Below are 25,399 nucleotides of genomic sequence, written 5' to 3' on the forward strand. Positions count from 1 at the left end.
CTACTAACAGTAACTTTGCAATTATTCCCAGGTCATTACAGGGCAAATGTACCACCAAAACACTAAAAATCCAAATACCATCCGAAAAAAACAAGCCCAACTGCATGCCATCCTACCTAAATGGAGTGTCCTTTTGCTACCCAAAGGATATAATAATGACCAAAATGAGGTTTCTTATTCTAAAAGATCAATTTAATAATAATCCAACCACTATACCCACTATCTGTTATAAGGCACATTTAATGACCAGAATAGCATTTGCTGACCAATGAACCACCCACTTTAATGACTTTAATACATCCATAAAGCCAATGGCCCCTAGATTGGAACCCAATGAGCCTCCCTTTCCTAACGCCAATCCTTGCAGCAAAACTTATCTTGCCAATAGCCGCAGTCTATCAATCTTCCCACTATTAAACCTACCCCATCCCTTCAAAAATATAAACTACCATCCAAGATTTAGTAAAGTCACATAACCCTGTCACTTGTGCAACTATATTAATCAGAGCTAAATCCATCCTTAATCTGCCCTTGTCATGAAATATTACCCCTCAAGCTTTTTTTTTTTTTTTTTTAACTTTATTATTTATCGCATTACCTTCCCATCTGGTAAATCAAACAAACTATGTCCTGCATCCACTAGCAACCCCTGAAACACAATGCATTCCACAGACCTCCAAACGTCTGTGTAAACAATGGAAACCTGTTCCTCACGCATCACCAACACACATGCATACCTTACAGTGATCTGTCAAACCCTTCACCTAGCTTTAAAAAGGGGTCTAGATCCTGTACCTCCTTCTGATTGCCTGCGTATTAATGCCAAATCCAATGAAGAACAGTGCTAAACTCCCCAAGTAGCAACAATGACTGAGCAACCCATCTGCATAGCCTTTCCATAGGAAAACTCAAATCCAAACACCATGCCCACAAAATCTAAGCCAGCGTCACATTGTTGTAATTCCACCCCACCTGTGGACAACCCCAAACTCCCCATAAACAATCCCAAAACCAGTTTTACCTTGCCCCGACATACTTCATCCTCATCTGCCCCAACACTACTCCCAAACTGCACTAACTCTGACATGCCTTAATGAGCACCTAATAAAGTAGGATTGCCTGCAACCTCGCTGTGCACCACTTCAGTGACCGGCACATTTCAGCCCGGTAGAATCCATTACCTTTTAAATCCACTTCCTTCAGGCCACCGACTGATGGCCACTCTCTGCTTCCCCATCTGCCCTGCAGGAACACATACAGGTCATCTCGGACGTAACACTTGCCTTAGCAAGTTCACGCCAAAATGTAATTCCATACCCAGTTGCACTTGTATAAAACCCATTAAGCCCCTCCCTAAACTTACCTCATTTCCACCCAGTCATCCTAGATTCCCATTTAACCCATTTACCCCCCAACTGACTTTCTTCCCCTACCCTCTTACTTCCCATTGCTATTTCTCCTAATCCCCACCTAAAGATGTCCCTGGACAAATCTGTTTGTTACCAAACCTCGTGTGTTTGTACTGTGAGTTTATAAGACAACTCTGCAAAAGTCAAATGATATAAGCAAAAGAATTTACAGTGAAACATCCCAAAGTCCTGTGAAGTGAAAGAGTTAGTGCAGACCCGGTTTTAGTCCATCAGATGTTAAAATATTTTTTGACTTTGTTAAATATAGGCTGGCTTACTAATCTAATAATGTTGACATCTCACCTGTTTTTCCAATTTGTTTATGGAACCTCCTTTTGTCACAGATTGCATTGACAAACAGTCCCTAAAGGTATCTTGCATTTAGGACCTCACTAACACCCACTCTTTGCAGCTTGAAATAAAAATTTTGTCTGAGAAACTTTCTTTGCATCCCTTTAATCAAATAATTTCTACTGACTTGAAATGTTTGTCTTGCAATACACTGATTCTACAGGGAGTTACTTCTGACAAGATGATTTCAGACTGAAAAGCCATGAAAAGCAAGGACTCGTGTCCAGTATTTCATAAAGATATTGCATCTTTAAGAATGAACCTATTGTTTATGCTTAAGGTGGTCTCTGTATTTGCAATGAACTTCAGTTTACTCAAACTCTTTGAGGTAATGTTTGCAAGATCTTTTCAGGCAGATAATACATTGTTTATTTATTTTTATGAAGACTGAATAAAGTTATCCATTAATGAAAGAGACCCATTTCAAATGATTAGATAATTGCACTGTTTTTGTTGTGAAAAGTATAAAAAACCCCGTTGACTGGAGAAGTTTGGGTGTATCCTACCTGTTCAAAAGCTATTAGCATAATCATATTCAAGAATGCTTTTGCTTAGAAAATTTGTGAGGTTGTCTTTTAATCATTTAACTGTACCTTCTCAAAGCACTATGCAATGAATGCCCAATACAGCCGTAAAACAAGCTTTGCTTCTGTTTGTCTGTAGGCGATGCTATGCGTGTGTGTGTGTGCGTGTGTGTGTGTGTCTGTATATCTATCTATATATATATATATATATATATATATATATATATATATATATATATATGTGTGTGTGTATGTGTGTGTGTGTGTGTGTATTTTATTTATATTTTTTATAGGGGTAGTGTACTGATCAATACAAATTTCAACCTTAGCCCTGGTGAAATATAAAACATTTCACAAACAAAAAAATACAAAAATGTTAGCATTAACAGAATAGTTCAGACTAATTACATAGAAAACCTGTGTACATGCATTCTAGTGAATAAGCACAGTGCAATGTGAAATCAAGCAGAGTGTAATGTACAATATGTACATTAGTTTCTAAAGGGAATCAATCCTCAGTTAATCCTGAGAGAGAAGACACTTGGAAAGCAGATAGCTTAGGTGATATGTTTTGTGTTAAAGCAGAAGCATTTGACTTGGATGAAGAAGTGCTTTTTGAGTTGTATTTGGAAATTAGCAATATTTCCTAAATGTCCATGGTGATATCTTGTCAAAGAGTAGGTGCCTGAGATGAGAAAACATATGCAGTGTTGTGGAGTTTGGTTCTAGGGGTAATGAGAGTTGGTGTGAGTTGTGAGTAGTTGTCAGGTTGAATGAGGAGCTTTTTATGAAGTCTAGCTGTAAGAAAAGTAAATGTCTGGAGCTGGAGTCGTTTGTTGAGTTGGGATCTTAAAAGTAGGTTAGATCTTTGTTTTATGGCTAGCCATTTGGATTTTCCTCGGGTGATACAGTGATGCTCACATAGATGCGAGTTTGTAATGAACCAGCAGATGCTGTTAGAGATAGTATGGAGTGTGGCAATGCTTTTCTAGGATTCAGAAACAAAAAACGTGAGCCTATATTCAAGTTTAGAAAGGACAACTCCTTTATCAATGGCTTCTCTGGCTAGCTGGGATAGGAAAGGGGAAATCCTTTTGTTGCAGAAGAAGTGGGAGTTTATTTTGGCTCTCACATCATCTATGGAAAATGGAAGTTTAGTGACCGATCGAGCCATAGTTCTAGGTATTTGAAGGTAGAGATTGTCTCTATGGAATGCTTTTGTAGGTGAAAGATAGTTAAGGAGTTAAGTGCTTCTGAAATTTCTGTCATGTTCCAAAATGCATAGTTTTGGTCTTGGTGAGGATGAGACATATTTTGTGGTTTTTGATCAATTTGTGGAGCTCACATAAGTCTAACTGGAGGCAGCACTGAATATTGGTAAGAGAGTGGCCTGATCAGTAAATGACCATGTATTCTGCATAGTGGATAAGTGGGAGACAGGGTGGAAGTTTGTTAAGGAATATGGGGAGGAGGAAGGGGGCAAGAATAGATTGTTGTGGTATACCTTTAGTAATAGGTGCAGATTCTGATTAGGAAGAGCCTATTTTAGCTCTGAAGCGTCTGTCCGTGAGAAAGGTTTTAAACCAGGGAGCAGTATCTGGACTGATACCAATTTCAGTTAGTTTGCTTTGGAGAAGCTTGTGGTCAGTGAGGTCAAATGCCTTTGTCAGGTCTATAAATACTACACCTGTAAGGAAGCCACTATCAGAGATTAGTAGGGTGTCATCAGTTAGTATCATAGTATGTTGTCCAGGTCATGAATCATCCAACAATAGTTTTATAATGTACATAATATGTATGTGTGTGTGTGTGTGTGTGATATAACATCTTAGCAGTGTTACATAAAGCAGGATTATTGCTGCAGTATAGGATCTCTCTCTGTTGTCTGTTGTTACTGAGTTCAAATTAAGTCTGGTAGGCAGCTGCATAGTTTGTATCTTTTGAATGTTTGCCTTATCTATCAATATGTTTACATAGAGTATTCTTTAAGTATATGAACCACTTGGCCAATAGAACAAACTGCACACAGCAAAAATATTTTTTTTAATTTAAATCACACACAAATAAATACTCTCTTTTTGGCTAGGCTTATATAGGCCCTAAGGTCAATAGCCTACTACCTACCTATGAACCTATGAACTCTCTAGCACCTTGGCAAACACAGCCTTCCTACAGTCAGTACAAAATGCAAAGAAAATATTCTTAAATATACAAATCATTTAAAATAATCAGCTTATTAACAAATCAAAGCTCTTCAGTTTACATTAAGGCTTTCCAATTATGCTCCTTGTTTAAACACTTGGGAATCAATGTATCAAATATGAGAATAAAAATTGTCTTTTTAAAAAGTAATTTGTTCTTTAAAGCAACAGCATCCCTTTCAAAGCCTGTTTTAAAATACATGCTTTCAAATCAGAAAACACTCCCTCATGAACCAAATTAAAATGCATAGCCACTGGATTATCATAATTTTTATTTTTTATGTCTCTAATATGCTCCTGCAGTCTCACTTTAAAAATTATTTTAGTTCCTCCTATATTAAAGAGACTGCACGATCAGGAAAGCGCATATACTACTCCTTTTGTAGTACAAGTGTGGGATGCTGAGAGGCAAAACTTAACCCCATTAATTTTTTCAAAAAATCTCACCACAAATTTACATATAGAGCACTTTCCATATGGACTTGTCCTACATACTTTATATCCAGTCGTCTATCTAAAATGTCACAAGGAGGGGCATATGAATTATCTACCACCATGTCCCTGACATTTCTACCCCTTTATATGATATTAGGAGGAGTTTATGCACATTTCTAACACTATTTTTTCATTTAAAAAGAAAAGCCCAATAATATTTAATAAAACACATTAAAACCAGTAACAAACTAAAATTTTCTAACTCTTCTACTTACTAATTCATTTACCTTAAAGTAATCATTTCTACCACCCATATCACATGCATCCCCTTGTGGTTATTCTTCAAGTGTACAGTTGGAATATGATATTCGTCATATAGGAATTAACTGGATATTAGGTGCCTTGTATTGCTGGCTTACTTCTACATTTGTATTTTGTATTTCTTATGACTTATGCTATCTGGCTTCTAGACTAACACAGGAACATTTGTTGGTGGACTATCCTTGCATTCTTTGTAAGAACAAGTAAAAAAAAAAAAAGAACAGAAGTGCGTGTGTGGATTGCTGCAATGTATGTTCAAATCCATTTGTATAGCCAAGGCTCCAGAATACGATCCTGTATACTAGGAGATGCCCACCTGCTGACAAATCTAGCCAAGAACAAATGCCCACCTTTGGCAAACACCCCATCCATATATTTTATGTGAGCACTGCAGCAATGACACTATTCTCACTGAAATGTACTTCACTTAGGTGTGCTACTTTTCTGTAATTAACATAGAAACATATCAGTGTAGCTGCTGTAGCCCGTGATATGTAAACTCTGTGTTGATTGCAGTTAATTATTCACTTGTAGTGTTTATCTGTTCTATAACAAGAACGGGTGCTGTCTGGAAGTTCCACTTAGTTCTTCCATTTAGGCATCAAGCAGGGGTGGCGACTACCACGCATCATCCTTATATTCTATAAATGACAGCATTTATCGAAAGAGTAGTATACTTAGCAGGTTATCATAAATTTGTCTACAGTGAGTGTAAGTCAAGACCTTCCTCAGTCCCTAACAGAGAGCTTGAACAGAAGAAGGCATTGACACTTATATGCTGACATGAAGGAGCCTGTTGCTTCACATTATTTTGTTGCAGCAGTGGTAAAGAATAGAGCAGTGGTCACTAACATATGGTACAGGAACACAAGGGGAAGCCAACTTCCAGGCCTGTTGGAAACCCAACGAATTTAGGAAGAAATGCAGAATGAAGAGTCTTGGTGACAATGCAAAAATTCAATTTGGATAAGTAAGAATTTGCAAAACATTCTTCACAAATAAATATTTACAGTAAGGGTTAATATAGCATTAACATAATTCAGAATGATTATACTGTATTTAGGTAAATAACTAAAATGTGACCAAAAACTGAAATATGGCAGCAGCGTAAACAGAAAGACTGATGTACAAAACTGGAAGAAATGTTCAGATGGCTGCAATAAATTTGACAATAATTTTATTATATTAAAAAAAAAAAAACTTAAGGGTAAGGACAAATCTGAAGGTTCTGTTACTTGTAGGAAAAACCCTCTGTAAGTAAAATACTGAGCCTGTATATTGGATAGTAAAGATGCAGATACAACACAATGGAAATAGTATGGTAAATGGGCCAATAGACAGCTGGTAGGAGCAGCTATCAGTTTGAAGCAATGTAAACTGCAGTAATACTAGAACTGAGGCTATGCTGCACACAGGGCTTTCTTTCCTCCAAGGTGCAATAACACTGGAGTTGATTATGTTACATACAGGCTCAAGGGTGGAACATTTCAAGCAGAGGGATATCAGAAACTCTGACCTCCAATGAAAACAAATGCAGGGCAAGTCTATATAAATGTTATTTCACAATGATAGTTTCAAGGAGCCATCATTTATTATCCTGTACTCATAGTCTTATGTGAGGATCAAGGTAATGAGGCTTAACCCACTATTCTTTCATATGAATGATAGCAGAGTTACAGAACAATCCTTGGGTGCCATCAGAAGCAATTATTTCTCAGTAGTTCATGCTTTGAACTACATTTTTTTCACTATAGATATTTAAGCCTCAACAGCTCACAGCTCATCAAGAATTACTTATTTTTATATTGTTCATTACATTTTAATTTTGACACTTTTCTACATATTGTGACACTACAGTCATGACAGGAATGGCAGCTCATTATTTATGCAAGATATGAGTATAAATACCAGCTAATATATATTTTCTTCTAGTACTGTTCTCTGTCCATTTGCCTGTGTGTAGTGTTATAAATAGATTCAGAGACAGTGTAAGCAGTGTGAATGCTTCAGTCATCTGTGTCAATCTGATGGCCTTTTTAATTTATACAGAGTGCATTAAGCAAAAGGCCCGATTCAGAAAGGTGAACATGAGGTGTGATAACCATTTCTTATTCAGAGACAGCCCTATCACAGTGCTGTAATATGAAGATGAGTAGCAAAATGGTGGGGTGTCTCTGCAGCAGTGTTAAATGCTAATTAGACATTAAGATGGAGATGCATGTCATAATTAGCCACATGCCCTCCCTTGGAATTGCCTGCTTAAATAAGCATGGTCACTCTTGGCCACTAATGATAATGAACACAGCCATAAGATAATGTTCATCCATCTTGGTAGAGGTAATTACTATAGAGTTTAGATGGCAGGTAGTGATGGGGGCATGTGCCTGTGTGTATGTGAGGTTTATCTGAGGTGTATGAGTATGTGCATTTGTGAGTGTGTTGGTGTCTGTCTGGGAGGTCTCAGTAGAGAGGGGTTTGTGAGGGGGCAGGTTAAGCATGGATAAGAAAGTGTATGTGTGTGTGTGTGTGTGTGTGTGTGTGTGTGTGTGTGTGTGTGTGTGTGTGTGTGTGTGTGTGTGTGTGTGTGTGTGTGTGTGTGTGTGTGTGTGTGTGTGTATGTGCACGTGTGTGTGTTTAGTTCAATGGGTAAGTGTATCCATGAGTATGACTGGGTATGAGAGAGCTATGTGTGCGTGTGTTTGTGGGTTTATGGTTGAATCAGTAAGTGTGTCCATGAGTAGTTCAAGTGGTGGGGGGTTGTGTGTGTGTGTGTGTGTGTGTGTGTGTGTGTGTGTGTGTGTGTGTGTGTGTGTGTGTGTGTGTGTGTGTGTGTGTGTGTGTGTGTTTATGTGTGTGGTTCAATGGGTAAGTGTATCTATGAGTATGACTGGGTGGTGAGGGGGCTATATGTGTGTGTAATGAATTTGTGAGGTGGGAGGTGGAGATCAGGGCTGTCATACCTGCACAGTCCCCTAGACTAGCAAGCAAATTATGCACCATTGTTGGGTGTGTGGGGGCATTAGCCATCAGGGATACTGTGACAGATAGTGCCTTAATGGCACTTAATAAAAATGCTGGTCAAAGGAAACTCTAGTCACCAAGGATAACACTAATAGATTATGTCTTAATGGCATGTAAACATAATGTAGTTGGGGGTAATAATGGCCACCAGCAATAACTCTGGCCGATCATACCTTAATGGTACTTATGGTTAGGGGGAACACTAGCCACCAGAGAGAAAGAGAGAGAGAGAGAGAGAGAGAGAGAGAGAAACACTTTAATAACAAATTTCCTTACGGGAACTTATAAACAAAACAAAAAAAAGATGATAAGGGTCGAGGGGTCCACTAGACACCAGGGACACAGCTTAAACAATGTGCCTCAGTGATATTTTTACATGATATGGGAGGGGATAACACTAGTCACCGGGATTACATGTTCATATCATGCCTTAAGGGCACTTACACATAACATGGGTTGGGGAAAACATTAGACACCTTTAGATCATCATGCCTTAAAGGCAATTTGCAACTCATTCAGTGTACTGTATCATTATGATATATCTTAAAATGAATTTTAAAGAAATAAAATATGCAGATTTATACAGTCATTAAACCTTTCAACCATGCAATAGAAAATTTATGAAATTTGTATCATATTTGTGAAAACTTTCCTGTCGCTCTAAGAGGAAAAAGCTGACATATTTCACTACTCACTCTGTATTTCACACAGGAATATATTTCAACAGTCATCTGAAATTAGTATAATATTAACAAGTATATCTACCTTTTAATAAGTGACATATAACATATTCTTCTACTATATGTGAAAATTAAAATGGCATATAATGGCAGGTCATGCTGTGGCTTGAAATGTGTGCTTGTGTGAGATAAAGCTGAACAATTTTCAAAGACATTCCTTTGCAATTAGATAATTTCCCTGCCATTTCCAGAATTAAAATTCAATCATTTTTTTGCTTTTCTGCACATCTAGTGTGAAGTGAATTTGTCAAAATCAGGCAATTCCAGCTGTGTGAAGATATTATGTGACAGTTATGCAGAAAGACACTTCTCAAGATCCTTAAGTTCTCAAATAAGTGTAAATTGTGATTAAAATATTAGCTTTGCATGCATTTCTTTCAATTTAAAATAAAAAAGGACAAACTGCTGCTGGCAAACAGTGGTTAATACATTTGCTCATACATACTACTTAGCTAATGGCCATATGTTATAAGAGGTATGAATATGCTCATTTTTAAGCTGTAAAGAAAGATGAGACAGGAAAGGAAAGTTTAGGTGATATTTATTGCAAGACACCTATAACTCTCAGTATAATCACTCTCAACAATCACACTCTCAACAGCCATTACTTTTTATAACAATGTGTGTTGTACGTGTAAGCATAATCTGCCCATCCACTACCAATTGCTTTCTCAATGAGTGCTGTATGTGACAGTGTAATTTGTCAGCCATAACCAAATGCTTTCTATAACATGTTATGTGTATATATGTGCAATCTGGTCACCATAATTGTCATTCCAAACAAAGAATGTAACAGTTTATTATTCAGCACTCTTCCCTGATGTTGTTTTAACATCCTAAGACATCTGCCACATTTAGCATGCCTTTTGCTTTTACTTATGTAGCATCACATGCAAGTCTTAAAGATGAACTTGACTATGTCTGATGCAATCATAAAGAAAATAAGAGTGCAGAAAGATATGAATTAAGGAACCTAGATGAAGTACAATAAATCCAGACAAATGCAAGAAAGACAAAAAGTAGAAGCTGATAAAAAGAATTTATGCAGTAGCTGAATTTCCATGTCTGTCAGGCAGAACCTCCATAAAGATGTCAGCATAAAGGGCTCAGTGAAAGAGATTTGCCTCTCAGCTATATATAAAGAGAACCGAAGATTTTCAACTTTTTTATATCCTGATATACATAGTAATACGTATTATGCCATGTGTCAACCCCTACATGTCATGACCTCAGCTGTTCTAGTGGTTTTGTGGCTATGATTGGATGTCAGAGAGCAGCACTACTGACTTTGGTCTCCTCCGATAGCCCACAGCTTCATCTACTTCTATGAAGCATGAGGCATATCCCAGTATATTTTTTTTTTCTTTTTACAGACAGGTTCCTGCCTCTTTGTGTACCAGCACACAGTTACAATTGCTGTAACATTCCCTTCCACCCCATGGTAGGAGTGGCTGGGGACCTGGTGGCACACTTTAGTGGGCTTCATAGCTGACCTCTCTGTACATGGAGGCTCTACCCATTTCATTTTGGTACTCCTTGTAAGACACTGCATGCTAGAAGGTGTAGGCTAAGAATTTCCTCACCCCCTTAAGGTGGCAACACTCTTCATATCCCATCTAAGATACCTAGCTTGGCTTTCTACATCTTCTCATCTCTTGTTCTTCACTGGGCAATAGGTAATAGCCCATAATTGCTAGCACATTACCTTTTCCCACCTACAAAGAAACAGTACTAAAGCTAAACCCAGAATATATCAGCTTAGCTCTTAGATTGAGGAGAATGCTTATAATACCTTACCAGCAGGAGGAATAAGGTACCTTGTAGAACTTTTTTTTTAATTAAACGTTTTTAAAAAGTTTATTCAAGCCAGTTAAGTGAACTGATTGACAGGCATTACTGTTCTTATCGATATATAAATATGACTGCTTAATTTTTTAAGCACCACAAGACGGTTTGGTTGTGAGACATAGCGGTGGCCACAGTAACCAATTTGCCTACAGACTTCTCAGAAGAAGCATAACTGCATAGAGCTGCAAAAGAGACCTGTTGTGCCCTAACAGGCACAGTTAAAGTTGCATCAGGTAACATTTAGTCATGATGTTGCAGGGTAAGCATAGTTTTCACCAGCTTCTCCTTGCTTTCAGCACCTAATCCAGAAAGGAAAGCTGAAATTGGGGAAAGACAGACAAACCATGTTCTTGTGTGACACAAGTAAAGACTCTCTTGTAAATGCTGTCTACAACTCTGGATATCTGCTTTAGTGGCATGGTTTCAGCAAATAAATACTACTTCCTATGTAAACTGTATCCTCATATTCTATCCTTTCAAATCCCTCTATTCTCACATTTCAGAACATACGAAAATGCCAGGACAGCCTAACTCTCTTCCTTCATAGAAAACACTTCTTTCCTGGCTGACCTACCTTCTACCAGACTCTGTCACCACTAAATAGCATACAGCCATGCAACGTCTTGCTTCCCTCTTGATTCTTATTTCAACACTACCTACCATCAATAAAATACAGATCCCTTTGCTTAATCATGCAGGTCCTCAGCTTATCCTCTAGTCCTCTTCTCCTACTGAGCCATTTTTCATCCTGCCATGACTCAATAATAGTTCTCAACATCTCTCCATCTCTATCACAACTACCTATCTTTACTTCCTCCCTAAACTCTCCATACATTGTACCAAACCTATTTAATGACACCCTTCACCTTCACCCCAAATATAAACTGATTAACTCCATTTCAACTCAAATCAAAATAAAGTGAAGTGGAAAAAAACTCTCCAAAAAGAATCAATACTATCCCATTATACTAAAATCCTTCTAGGGGGAAACATGCACCCTAATCCTGGCCCCACCTATCACAACCAACATCAAGATAATTCTCTTCCATGTACTACTCTAACCCCACAACCATGGTAATCTTAAATTTTGCCACAATAAATATTAGAAATACAAAAATAAATAAATAAAATTACCATCCCTATCTCACACAAACTTTTGTAGGTGTAAGTTTGGAATAATTTAAGAAGGCACTTTTGACACTCATGGGGGAGACTGGGAAAATACAGTGTAATACAAGGAACTGATGTGGCAACTGAGATTGGATGCCACTACTCCACTGAATATTAATGAAAATATCTCAGTCATTCCACTCTTAAAGATGAGGGCTGCAAAGCTTTGAATATAAAATAATATATTTTGTTTCATGCTTTTGATTTCAACATACAACTTATAATTCATCTAAACACTTTCATTCATTGGTTTTAGTCACTTTTAAGGTAGGCTGCATTTTGTATCATATGGATTTCTCACAATGTATTTTTAAACAATGCTATTTAATTTTTAATGGTTAATTACTTTCAGTAATATTTAACTAGATACCACAGGAACTGTCTGCGTAATGTTTCTTTACTTTGTGCTAATCAGTTGATTGACTGCTGTATAAATGGAAATTACTAATTTATTTAGTTTTAATAGTCTTGAAGAAGTTCTTTACTGCATCAAGGATGAAAGCATTTGCTAAATGATTTTGTATTTTATGTAAGCTGCATTGTTCCTGGTATAGTCTGCACACCATTCTGTTCTGGTTATTTAGTTTAGTCTGGTGTGTGACACTTTGGTTTTATTGGCTATCAGTTTATATTTAACTCAACTAATGTTATCCCTTTCAGCAGTAGCCATTAACTATCTCTCTCTCTCTCTCTCTCTCCTATGTAATTAAAGGATTTAGTCTTAAGTCAATAACCATGTGCCCAGCAAATGTATATGTACTCATACATACTTTACATCTACCTTGATTGAAATATCCAAAAGGGCTTAACAATTTTGTAGAATAATGACACATGCAGTTGTTCTCCGGTCTACAGTCATAAGGACTAGAATATAAAGTCCTACAATACCTCCTTGCAAAGAGTGTCAAACTGAACTCTTTCAGTCCCACCTCTCAAAAGATCCAATATGCTCTGTCATTAAAAATGTGTTAGATGCTGAGTAATCTATTTGCAAACAATCTCCCTCCATGCAAGCACTTTCATGAGTGAAACCACTACATACATGAGATGCTGTGGAAAGGTTGCAATGAGTGCCACAGAGGAGCCCAGTTAGCCTACCTCACTCCACATACAACTCTTACTAAAACAGCATCTTTGATCAGATATATACCTATTGGACATCAACTCCATAACTAATACATTCTCCAGGTACACAACAGGAGGACTCAAGTTCATCTAGAAGAACAATATAGCCACCCAAATTATGCAGGCCAGTACTTAATGCAGACTGCTAGCCTGAGGTACATACAGTTTTCACTTGGCCTGTATGTTAGGAAAACAAAATAAAAATAAAAATAAAAAAATACAAATGCCACCATAATCGATGAGGACTGAAATATTCCTCAATAAAGCAACCATTCACCACATCAGAGGGCAACTGTAAAAAGTAACTCTTACTTCACAGGTGATGTATGTTGAAACATACAGCATTCTAGAGTAATGTACTTTAGCTAAATACAAAATACAATGCAGACCATTTAAACATTCTGAACAATTCTGAAGATTGCATTTACTCACTACTTTAACCCATAACTGTTTGTTTATAAAGAAATTAAGCACAAAACTATAAATGTGCATATACAATTCCAAGAAACTCCATTTCCTGAGAAACTGTGTCAATTATCTTAATTATGTATAGGCAAGACAGTCACTGTACACTTACTGCTGTATAGTTACATGTTTAATAATAGATTTCAGAAGCCAGAAAAATGAAGAATCCTGTTACCCGATCAACCATAGAGATCCACATTTCAGCTCGAGCAGTCTTCAGGATAACTGAGGAAAGTGCTGCATTGCCCTGCATGGCATCAAATCAGATGCCTTCTAATGGGTGACACTAGAGCACTGTATCACACTACCCAACATCCAACAGGGGGATCACTAAAGCATGTCATACAGACTCAATGAACAGATGATTAGTAACAGCTTTACCCTAGTAAGACACAGCCAGAAGAAAATATATTATATGAGATCTGATCTGTTGACTGACACATCTGCTCTCTTTTGGAAGGCAACTACTCACACAGAATTTAAGCAGAGTTGAAACAATAGTTCCTAAGGAGGCCTACCACACAGACAGGCTTACTATATTGCTATCTGAATGCACTTTTGTCTATTTTACTATCTTTAAAATGTCTTAAGTTTATTATGGTCATGAAAGAGGGCATCACCATTCAGGATATCCAGGTCACCCACTGTATTTTTCTCTACTAAAGAAGTTTCAGTTGAGATGTATTGGAGATGCAACTCTAACTGTGTCATCCCCAATTTTGACATGTCCTTCTCTAGATGTATTATCTTTTTTTCATGAGATGGTAGTAAAATACTTCAGATATCAATAATAATGTACAAAGGTGCACAAAGTAAGTTCAGCAGTATCTATTCAGCTTGACAACCAAATGCCCATCCATCTTTAGTCAACAATGTCCACTCATCAACTGTCCCTGCATATCCACAATGCCTTTATTGATGCTATGAGGTACTTTAGCAGCCTCTATGAAAGAACAACTCCTAAAGTGAGAAATGTCATGCAGGGTGATAGGGTAAGCCAATCTAACTGAGCCCCAGTCTTTAGTTGTCTCCATATAACATCTCATAAGACATGGTATTTTCTGTATGCTTCCACATAAAATATTTTAGATATTTTAGCTTATGGTACTAAAAGGTCATCCCTTTCACCAAACCTTTTTTTTTCATACCACACTATTATCCTGTGTGACCAAACCTTATCTAACAGTAGTTTAAGCCTGATATTTTTATCATTTTTTTGTCATAATCTGTTAGCCTTTCACACACTAACATGTAGCACTACAAAACAAGCATCCAGCTGTACATGCAATTTTTCATGAAAGAAAATAATGTAATGCATTTCTATAGGTCCAGATAGTTCAGCATTCCATAAGTTATTATAAAAGATGACCTGCTTTCAATATTTTAGCATTCTGTCAATATGCTTCTGCAATACAGCTTTATAGACAAGAACTATTTATTGTATTTGCCTAGCATGATAGTTAGTACTCCTTTTACTTACTCTCCCTCTTTTTATAGGTCCTTTCCTGCCTAACTACCCACAGTATACCTTCAGACTATACATGTGGGGTAAAATGTCCTGCATCACAGATATTACTGTCTCAGGTATCCTATTGAATTTTGATGCAGTCTCTATTATGAAACTTGAATCAAGAGTCCTGAAAACATTCAAAAGACTTTTCAGATTACTTACCTTCTCCACAAATTGGAAGCACAAAAATAAGAACTTATCATCAGAACTCGGCAGCTGAGCCACTGCCGTGCTTATGAGGCACACAGTGTTACTTGAATGATGGCCCCTTATTTAAAGAATATACAATGTTGATCTAATCAAGTTTGCCAAATTAATATCATCAATATACTTTGTAATTAAATATGTTAAGCTAGATTGTTGTTACTGATGTTTGAATTAAAGAAGTAAAACCCAGTATAGGTCAGTGAGACAGTCTGTAATTTAGAGTTATTCTTTCTCTTAGCTGATCATTCATTTTAGCATGGCATTCTATGTAAGTTATCCAAGCCCAGAAAAAAAGAGTAATATTTATTTGCCCAGCAGTAGTAGTTGTAATACTTGCAATTAGAGTTATATCTGCTTCTGTTACATATTTATCTCTGCCCCGGCTTGATGCCAAGCTTCATAGGCTGAGGAGATAGGGCAGAACTTGAGCGAAAATAGAAACACATTAACCACTTTGAAACCAGACTCAGGCATGATGAACAGTATGATGCGATCAAACAGAGGCATCTTGTTATAAGTTAATGTTCTCTTCTAGGAAAATTCCTACTTCATGAAACAAACTGCCTTTGTTTTGTTTTTTTTGGGGGGAGTGGATGCTGACAGACTGAATAATCCATACTGTCTATCCAATGAGACAGCATTTTTCTGCAAGGAATGTAATTTGGCTGCTTGCTTCTTTGCAATCAATCTGAAATAACTGAGGATAGGGTCTTATTATACAAACAATTCAGTGGTAAATGATCATGTTTGCAGGAAGATATGAACTAGATCTCAATGTGAGACTAAACAGTGTTTTAGTGGGGATAGAAAATGTTCTTTACAGAGTGAAATGAACAATACATAATATCTCATCTCTGGCATGCGACCCAAAAGCTGCAGCTTAGACCTTTACTCAGCAAGCCTGAGCTTTGCTTTCTGTGATGCACATGGCTTTTAATTTATAAGGTCATCTTTTCTTCCTTGAACAGTTGAATTTTCCAGTTTGATTAAAGCAGTCTTTATAAGCTCTCTCGATGAGATCTTTTCTCAGTAGAGACAGTATTGATAACCACTGTACCACGTCTAGCTTTTCATTGATTGGTTTAGTTATAAACAAGGTCGTTTAATAGCAGTTTGATTCATTTCTTCAAGAGCACTGTGGTTTATAATGCATTATGTTCTATATCATGCTGTAAACATACAATTTAGGCAGCCCTTACTTGGGTGATTAATGATCTTTTTACAGCAAGGGATCATCTTTACTATTCTGTTTTGTGAACACACACGTGCACATACACACACATATATAGAGAGAGAAATAGGGAGAGAGAGAGAGACTGAGAGTTAACTATAACTCTATAATCTGTAATAAGAATAACGTCTACCAAAGAAAAAGTTAGTTCTTCATGTTATTCATTTGACAGAAATTCAGTTAACAAGGTAGATAATGGTATAATTTGCCTTACTCTTTGATATGCCTTAAGCTCTGACTTTTCTTTCACTGGATCAGTTATGCAGTCAATGAGAGAGAGACATCTTGCAGCTTGTCAGTCAAAATGGACCAGTTCTGGACAAGCCTGGAGTCTAGTATTAGCAAGGTCTTTTTTATAAAGCTGTTTCCTCGTAGTGCTGAAGTGTGAATATATCTCAGGATCTGGTAAATAACTTATTTATAGTGTGTGTGTGTGTGTGTATATGTGTGTGTGTGTGTGTGTGTGTGTGTGTGTGTGTGTGTGCGTGTGTGCGTGTGTGCGTGTGTGTGTGTGTGTGTGTGTGTGTGTGTGTGTGTGTGTGTGTGTGTGTGAGTGTGTGTGTGTATGTGAGTGTGTGTGTGTGTGTGTGTGTGTGTGTGTGTGAGTCTGTGTGTGTGTGTGTGAACATGCACACGCCAGTGAGTGAGTGGTAACTTATGTATAAGTGTGTGCATGTGTACTAGCTCTGCCTCTCAGGAGTCACTGATTTTGGAAAATGCCCCTGATTTTACCTCATATATTTGTTCTGTGCCTAATATTTATATATATATATATATATATATATATATATATTTTTTTTACTGGTATTACAGTTGGTGAGTAATGACAGTCATTTGAGTCTCATGCTTCATATTGTTCAAAAAATGCATGGCAATGCAAAATCGGTTTTACTGTTAAGTTCATAAGCAAATTAGAGATTTTTGGTGGCTAGCACAGGGGACTGAGGGTGAAAACTCTTGAACTGCTTCCTGGCTTAAAGTTTACAAGGTTTGCTTTCTTTCACCTTCATTTTTTCTACTTTTCTACTGTGTGACTCCCAAGTATGCAACCAGACTGTGCTCCTGGATCCTATTTTGGTGTGTTTTTCACTTAATTAGTCCCCTAATTATTTTTGGATTTATGTAGAATTTGTCAGGAAAGTTGAGAGCGCTTTTTTCCTAGTAATGCTATGGTTTTCTTTCATATTGTAATCAATAAACAACAACAGGCATGTGAGTTAGAGTTCATATTCTTCAGGAAAATGTTTTGTGTGCCCTGCTCGTTATTCTAACAGCTTCCAAAGTATATAAAAGCAATATTCAAAATATATTCCTGATTTTTTTGGCCTTTGTAATTTTTGTGCTCAAACGTTGAGTAGACAGAAGGAATTGCAATTGATTGCACCAAATAGTTTTGGCAGCAATAAGCTGAAAAACATTTTTATATCATTATTTATGTTATTAATTTTGCAAGCCGCAGTGGTACAGCAGTAGCGTTGTTGCCTCACAGCAAGGGGTTCTCCTGTTCAATTCTTGGCTGGAGTGCCTTATGTGTGGAGTCTGCATGTCCTCCCCGCAGGCAAGTGGCCTCTGAAAGACATGCGTGAATGGGCGTGCCTTTGCTGAAGGTTGGGCATCAGGCTGAGAACTCGGCACCATAAAAATCTACTGCCAATCATTAGCGGACTGGACTTCCGCTGTGGCGACCCCTAACCGGGAAAAGAAAAACAATTTATGTTTTTAATTTTTATTTGATGCCAACCAGATAACTGAAATATATTCAGTCATACAAGTCAGTTAGTTACTCATTTGATTACATATGTGAAAGCAGTAATCTCAGTGGACCATTTTCAGACTAAATTATGTTTTTGGAAATGCATAGGTTATATCAGCATTTTAGTGGGAGTAGAAAATGTTATTTACAGAGTGAAATGAACAATAGACAATGTCCTTCTGAACCAATTTTTTTTCCTAGAGCATAGAAATGTCTTTGGTAGTTATCTTTTTATAGCAGAAGAGAGAAGTGATAAAGGTACAAGCTGGAGGGTTTGATGTATTGAGGTGTGACATGGATTTGTTGGCTGTGACTGAGATGGATTCTTTAAGAAAATCAATGGCTGTGATAAAGCTAGATGTTGTTTTTATGTCATTATGCGAGGGGATCAAGAATGTGAGTACAACTGATAATGTACTCTCACTTCCATCTCTAATTGGATAGATTCCTTGGCTAGATGAAGTAGTCCTGGTTGGTCTCTGAGAATTTGTTTTTCCATTCTTTCTATGCCCCATCCCTAGATTTGTAAAGTACTTCTAGTGCCTTTGCTATGCAGGTGAGACTTTAAGGAAGAATTTGTCCTGTAGTGAGAGAAGGAGGCTAGTTAGTTAAAGAAGTGGCAACATCTGAGGTGACTGTAATTGATGGTTACATCAGTGTGTGTGTGTGTGTGTGTGTGTGTGTGTGTGTGTGTGTGTGTGTGTGTGTGTGTGTGTGTGTGTGCGCATGTGTGTGTGCATGCCTGTCTACAGGAAGGGCCTTATCGGGCTCATCTAACGCTCAACGTCATTTCCCAATCTCGTAACCCCAACTGTCAGTTGAGGAGCAACAAAAAACAATCTGGATGTCTAGAACTCTTCTCCTCAGGAACAAGTAGCAAGACAGGCCCAGTTCTGTGCCTCTCTTCTCTAAGTTCAGGAGAAGAAAAAATGTCATTCTACTTTTAAAATTGCAGCAAACAGCTTGCTATAATATAGACCATGCATGTCTCACTTCAGTCCTGACCACAAAAACAGTCTTATTTATTTCAGTACTGGCATTTAGAAATACCAGTATGAAAATGAATCCCAGTACTGTACTAACCAATTAATCAGTATCTCCTAATCACACCCACAAATAGTGTGCATCAATGGCAGATTCCCTTTGTTCTATCCTTGCTGAATCTGTGTGTGTGTGTGTGTGTGTGTGTGTGTGTGTGTGTGTGTGTGTGTGTGTGTGTGTGTGTGTGTGTGTGTGTGTGTGTGTGTGTGTTGTTTGTACAGAGAGTGTACTTCTCAAGTGTCCCTGATTTTACTTCATAGTTTTGGTCTTGTCCTTGTAAAATTTGTGCTATTCCAGCAAACTGTTGTGGCTTATTGTCAGTATATAAAATAAGTCATGTGAGTTTCAGACTCACATCCTTACAGAAATGCTAGCTAATTCCATACTTCTTATACTAGCAACTTTCTAAGCATATAACCTGTCCCTGACTTTGGGTCTTTGTATGGATTTGTGAGCTGAGTGATTAGGAAAGCGTGTGGCTTGTTTCAATGAATGAAGCTGACAGCAGCAAGATGATTAATCTCAGCCTTACCACAGGATCGTGCCCAAAAGTGGCGGTCACAAGTGGTGTCCTACAGGGCTCGGTCCTTGGCCCCCTATTGTTGGCATCTACTTCCTTCTCACAGGTGGGCATGGGGCTTTTGGGAAGACTTTGACGACTGCGTTGACAGTGGCCTTTCTTTGACACTCACGTTTTGTAAGTGGTTAGAAAAGACCTCTCTACATTGCCCACCTGATCATGAGAATTCACATCCAGAGTGAGATGAGGTCATATCGTTCCCCTACTCTTATCAGACAGACCAACAATGAATGCCCCATTAGGGATGTATCTCACCCGACATCCCTCACCAGCAATTAGACCCAAGGAAAAAAACCCAAAAAGACAAAAAGATAAAGGAAAACAAAATCTGTCATATGCTACCCAAATTCCAGCTCTATTCAGTATACGCATTGCATATTCAGAGGTGAGAGTGCCCACATGACAAGGGCCATGTCAACCCGAATTTTTATTTAAGTAGTTATTCATTAATTTGACTACAAGCATAGAAATAAAGTGTACACAGTAATACATGTGGCTGTAGATGGTTACGTGTGTGTGTGTGTGTGTGTGTGTGTGTGTGTATGTGTGTGTGTGTTTGTGTGTGTGTGTGTGTGTGCATGCGTGCGTGCATGTGTGTGTGCGTGTGTGTGTGTGTGTGTGTGTGTGTGTGTGTGTGTGTGTGTGTGTGTGTGTGTGTGTGTGTGTGTGTGAGTGTGCGTGCTGTATAATTATACCTTACAAAGGATCCATGCTGTTATATTGAGCAGGAAGAAAACAGAGCTGTAGAAAAATGCAGTACATTTTATGCAAAACATGTCAGAGTTTGTCAGGCAATATTTTGGTCAGGAAGGAACCCCGTTTTAGAATGTTGTTCTAACTGGACTGAATCTTATGGAAATAAAATTAATAAAATCATTTTTTTTCTAGGGAAGAAAAGAATGTTATTTTAAATGGTCCAGATGGGCAAGAGAATTTTAGGCTGTTGGTGTCTAGTTTAGAAATGCTTGACGCTCTGATGTAACTCCAGACTGGGGTGTTTTCTGTGCTTTACTTTTTTAACTACAGCATAAATGCAAATTTAGTGATGATTTATTATATACATAGGTTCATAGATAAGTATTGGGTTAGCTGTCTTTGTGGGCCATTTTAAGCCTAGCCAGTTTTCATTAAAGGTGAAAATTAACCCCACGACCTTGTTCCTGACACAAACACCTTAATCATTATACCCCCCCCTCAAGTGCTACAGAGATAAAATTAATCAAACCCAGGACCTAATACATACAAAGTACACATTCTATCACTGAACTACATCCCCTTTATGTGCACTGTAGCTATTATTTTGTATTGAAACATGGCTTGGTACACTCCAATGACTTAAGAATACAAAAATATATTACCAGAAAACAACCTTTGAACAGACTGAACATTCTACTAACTTGGCATGAGTTTGGAGTTCACACTCTTGTTCCAATCTCGTGCTGTGGAAATAATATACAATGCAAATTAAAAGACATAAATGACATGCATATCTAGAGGTGGGTAATGCATGTCTAAAATGTAATCCTTGGACATATAGATGTTCCCTAGAGCAGCTCTGTGACCCTCAACAAAAATGAATAAATAATTAAATGGAAAAAAAGAAAATGTAAGTCGGTGTACATGGAAAGATAAAGCTGATAAAACCTGAATGACATGTGTCAAAGAAAGGAAGCAAAGAGCTGATTCTGAAGGGTCTCCATCCAAGTGGTCTCCAAGCCCAGCCTTTACACCAAGCCCTAACATTAGCTAACAGTGCAGATGAGTTAACACAAATAGAGGAAATGGGCAGGAAATTGGATCTACTAATGGTACAGATCCAAAAAGTGAATGCGATGGTGGCTGAATTCATGGGAAAAAAATAAAATAAACTAAGAGAAATGGAAACAGTGCTTACAGTGCTTACCCGTATACAACAACTTCACCAACACTGAGCCTTGCAGACACCAGGATAAGTGCTTGAAATCTAATATTGTGAATATGAAAGACCAAGGCTTTCAAAATAACATCAAGTTAGCAGGTATACCTGAAGGTATTGTGGGTACTGACTGTGACACAAATGTGGTTGCCAGACTAGCAGAATGAACTGCTATTGTTAGGAACATCCTGGTGATAGAATCCACTCACAGAACACCTCAACCAACACTTAATGGAAGACAGTGGCTGAGACCAATTTTGGTACGTTTCTAAACTATAATATTAAAGACCGAGTTTTGAATCAGGTATGGCAGAAAGGTAAAGTAATAAAGGTGAGCAACAGCAGAATCTATATAGAGCAGGACTATTCAACAGAAACAAGGCAGACATATATGGAATTTCATCAAGCCATGCAGATAGTGAGAGTGAATAGCTGGTGTTTCAGGTTACTCTACCCTGCAGCATTGAAAGATTACCTGCCAGGAAGTTCATCCTCTTTTTTATCACCTACTGAGGCTTTGAAAAAAACTGAAACAGTCCTCAACAGCTGAAGTTCCGACACCCTTATTTCCACAGAGAGGGTCCCAACCATTTCCTCCAAACATACCTGAGAAGCACCAACTGGAACCATTCCCATTACTTTTGGCTGGCATAAAGAAGCACATAGTTTAGCAAATTAACTTTTAAACAGTATGCAAAGTGAAAGATCATTGCAGTAATAACAATGATATGGACCATCTTAAAAACTACCCTAATGAGCCTGGTAGACTGTTTTATAAAATATTTTGAAAATAACTATTTGAATTGAAGTACCAAGGTTTGTGTGAGCTGAACAAGATGGTAGCTGATGTCACCAACACTAGAGCAGATTGAAACTTGGACATTTGGCTTCATGGAGTGTATGTCTGTCTGGGACTTAATGCCAGTTAAAGTATTTGTAATTTTGTTAAATATGTTAGTTATATTAAATGCTTGTTATCACAGTACACCTCAGACAACTTTATATGACTGTATATATAGATCAGGGACATCTGAAGTAAAGCACCATATACTGGGGATGGAAATAAGACAACGCTGGAGGTTGATAAAAATGGCTAAAGTAAGCATATTGACATGGAATGTTAACAGTCTGTAAGGGAAGGTTAAAAAAAAGACAAGACTGCATTACTTATATGAGATTTAGCCATCAAAAGTCTTTCTCCAATACTGCATATGACTGAAAAAGAGAGCTGAGACTTTCACTCTAATGCTTATAAGCAGATTATTCAGTAACCTAAATGGGCAGAAAACAGGGCTTGACACTTATTGAGTAAGACTTTCCCTTCATAGTTAGGGAAAAAAATAGTTGATGAAGAAGGCAGGTATATTCTTTTTGAAAGGCCAAACATTGGGGAATGATCTACTGATTTTAAATGTATATCTCCCACGGGCGACTTCAGTAAGGGAGCTGGCGTACTGTATTTGAGAATGGGTTACTAATCATAGGGGAGCTGTAATATGGGTAGGAGACTGGAATGCAGTACTGTACTATCACCAGATGAAGTGTCCACAGGACCCAGAAGGTGCTTCCTCTTTCCTTTAGACAAATTTATGAAAAAGGCACTGAAAGTATTTAGAATACAAGATTCCCACAAAGCATTGAAAATATGTAGGGAGCACTATACATTTTATTCACATGCAGGTAAAGTTTTCTCAAGGACAGATACATTTTCTGTGGTGTAGGAGCAGGCCCACTACCTCAGAAATATGAAAACTTCCCCCATATAAAATTCTCATTATGCTTGAGTGCACATGGAGTTGAAACCCGGCCCACACTGGGGCCCAAGTAGATGGAGATTCAATGTAATGCTATGTAATCAGGAAGTAATAGGAGACAAGCTCATGTTACTCAATGATACTACTGTAATCAATCAGTGGATGTCTGGTTAAGATTGTGTCTGACTATGGGAAGATTTCAAAACTACTATCTTCTGTAACGTAGAGGCACATGTAGAAGCCAATAAATTAAAATACAATTCCAAAATGCAAAAATTGCAGAATGAGTTATTGCAAATAGAGGAAGTAATGGCGCAGGGGAATGATGAGGTAATATGAGACTTTCAGATTAAGAGACAGGGGTTGGATAGCCCATTCAGATATCACTCAGAACAAGCAAGAAAGGGACTGAAAGTTAAAAGCACTGAAATTACTTTGCAGACAGCTAAATATTTTGTCTTAAGGCTTAGGCAGCAAGAGGTTGAGAGACATGTTAGACAAATTAGGCACCCTCTCACGGGCGATCTAATGGAATCTCAGGAGGGAATAGTAGATGCATTTAAAGAATGTTATAGTGATTTACACTGTGACAGGACTGAAACAGGGCAGGGGTAGGCAGTTTACAGGAAAATCTTTCAAAGTTGCAGCAGACATCTGAGAAGGAGGTGGCTTCCTCGATGACTCCTATCTCTATAGAGGAAGTAAAAGAGGCCATACAGAAAATGTCAGTGAGGACAGCTCCAAGTAAGGATGGAATTCCTCTAGAATTTTATAGATGAGCTGGCAGGAAATTTATACACCTATTAGTTCCTCAGTAGTACTATGACCACCCAAGTAATGGAAATCAGCATTAGTCACCCTCATTTTGAAGCTGGCCAAAGACCCATACCTCCCCAATGCATATTGTCCCATATCAGTATTGAACCATGATTATAAATTGTTTGTAGCAACCTTAGCCCACACAGTAGGTGCTATATTACATATATTGATAAATTTAGATCAGACTGATTTTGTGCATGGAAGAACAAGTACGATAATGTTATTAAAACTCTGTTATGAACCAAGGTAACCTCTATTGTAGTCCATTGCTGGAAGCGAGCTTTGATGCAAAGAGATCCTTTGTAGAATTAATTGGCAATATCTATGTTAAGTATTGGGCATGGTAGGCTTCCCAAAGAGTTTATAGATATACTCACATCACTGTAATTTGGAGCCACAGCTCGCCTTTTTCTTAATAAATCATTGTCAGTGCCTTTTGAAATTAAATGAAGGATACAACAGGGGTGCCTCTGTTCCTATCACTATTTGCATTATATTTTGAGTCCCTTGCACACAGGCTGTGACAGTTCTTCATAAGAAACATCAAAATGAATGTCACAGAGCATAAATTAAGCATGTTTGCTGACAACTTACTAGTGCATTTAACTGATCCTGATAATCAGTTTGAATTACTGATTTAAGAACTGAAGCACTTCGTGTCAGTCTCAGAGTGCACAATTAATGCTGAGAAAATGACAGATCTAGCCAAACATTTCCCCTGTCTTGCTAAACAGGGAACAGTGGATTACTTGGGGTTTCAACTGGAGAGCCAAAATACAAGAATGTGTGACAGCCACATATAATAAGGCATATGATCAAATTAAAAAATATGTCACTACTTGGAGGCATCTATGTATTGATATGCCTCAGAGGATTATGTCCATAATGTGGTGTGTTTTGCCACAGATTCTATATGCATCACAGGCCATCTGCATTTTCCCACCACAGACCTACTAGAAATCTTTTAAGGTGTTGTTGA

This window comes from Protopterus annectens, chromosome 1.part0 (genome assembly GCF_019279795.1).
Source record: "Protopterus annectens isolate FY-2018-M chromosome 1.part0, PAN1.0, whole genome shotgun sequence".
Classification (NCBI taxonomy): domain Eukaryota; kingdom Metazoa; phylum Chordata; order Ceratodontiformes; family Protopteridae; genus Protopterus; species Protopterus annectens.